The 1,714-nt window shown below is 40.3% G+C and overlaps 1 pseudogene; it reads right to left on the bottom strand.

The window, feature by feature from the left end:
- Positions 1-1,240: 1,240 nt before the first annotated feature.
- On the bottom strand, positions 1,241-1,340 carry LOC127134136 (uncharacterized; annotated as a pseudogene).
- Between the last annotated feature and the right edge of the window lie 374 nt (positions 1,341-1,714).

The following is a 1,714-nucleotide window of genomic DNA, read 5'->3' as shown; positions in this document are numbered from 1 at the left end:
AAGTTTTAGAGTTAATTAAATTCTGACCTTTTCCAAAAAGTATTCTTAAATATTGAATGTGAGGACGAGAGTTAAGCATTCGGGTTTAATTGTATAACCTAAGTCAACAGAGCGAGAGTTTGAGATAAGGGTGTTTAAAACGGTCAGTGTTTTCTTAAAAAGAGTTTCTGCAACTTTATTGCTTTCAAAAAGTGGTTTTTGACTTAATTATAAGTGACAGCTACATTAACATAAAGTCATGGTTTATTCAACAGAGCGAGAGTTTGAGATAAAACCTTTAATCAATAAAGTTAACTGAAACGATTTATTTTAAAACCAAGAAACCGACAAAGAATTGATTCCCTAATTACGACGAACTACATACCGATATCCGCTTATTAGATATTAATTTTAGATCTTATTTTAGTTTTAGCTTTTTCCCCCAAACAATCAAAGTATTACCTGCCTTAGCTTTACGAAGTAACCTTAGATAACGGTATATCGATTCATAAGTCCCTGTGGGATCGATATCTTTTAAAACTACGCGATAGAACTGTGCACTTGCAGTTTGTACCCCAAATTCGACTCATAAAGTCGCGATCAAGTTTTTGGCGCCGTTGCCGGGGACTTTTATTTAATCGATATCGTAACTCTTCCGTTACGCTGTAGAGACTAAGGTTTCTTTTTCTTCTATTCTTTCTTTCGTTGATTTGTATGCCACGCACTCGCTCACAAGGCGAACCGCTCTATTTACGAATCAACGATATCGAACTATATCTCCGAGTCTTACGACGAATTCGGGAATATCGTGCTGCAAACAATCTCCCTCCTAAAGAACTTCCTGATTTCAAAAACCTTTTTCCTTCGATAACCGAGATGGCAGAACCAGCTCGTGCTCTTAGAGATTACGCCGCTCCATCGCAAGATGAGCCGCATTCAAGTATTGCTCCGCCCGCAATCGAAGCAAACAACTTCGAACTTAAACCTTCGCTGTTGCAGGCGGTGCAACAGAACCAATTCTCTGGAAATCCTACCGAGGATCCAAACCTTCATTTATCCGTATTTGTCCAATACGCCGATACTGTTAAAGCTAATGGTGTCACTTCAGAGGCAATTCGACTTCGTCTTTTTCCTTTCTCATTAAGAGATAGCGCTAGAAGATGGCTTCAATCTCTCCCTTCCAACTCAGTCACCACATGGAACGAGTTGAAGAAAGTTTTTCTTGCCCGATACTTTCCGCCAAGCAAAACAGCTATGTTAAGAGCCCAGATAAACGGATTTAAACAGAAAGACAACGAGTCTCTTTTCGAAGCATGGGAAAGATATAAAGACATGATGAGACTTTGCCCACACCACGGTTTGGAAGACTGGTTAGTAATTCACACATTTTATAATGGTCTCTTATACAACACAAGGTTAACAATAGACGCCGCTGCAGGTGGTGCATTAATGAACAAACCTTATGCTGATGTTTACCAGCTTATCGAGAGCATGGCCCAAAACCACTATCAGTGGGGAACCGAACGAACAACGGTGGAAAAACCTCAAACGAAAACTGGCATGTACGAGATAAGTAACCTTGATCACGTTAACGCAAAAGTGGATGCTTTGGTCCAGAAAATTGAAAGTTTAAACGTATCACCTCCAGCCGCCGTGGTTGCTATAACTCAGAATTGCGAGGTCTGTGGAATCCAAGGCCACACTCCTACGGACTGTCAACTCTTGACAGGAATCC

This window comes from Lathyrus oleraceus, chromosome 3 (assembly GCF_024323335.1).
Source record: "Lathyrus oleraceus cultivar Zhongwan6 chromosome 3, CAAS_Psat_ZW6_1.0, whole genome shotgun sequence".
Lineage (NCBI taxonomy): Eukaryota > Viridiplantae > Streptophyta > Magnoliopsida > Fabales > Fabaceae > Lathyrus > Lathyrus oleraceus.
The sequence above is the reverse complement of the archived record's forward strand: the minus strand, read 5'-3'. Positions and strand labels throughout refer to the sequence as shown.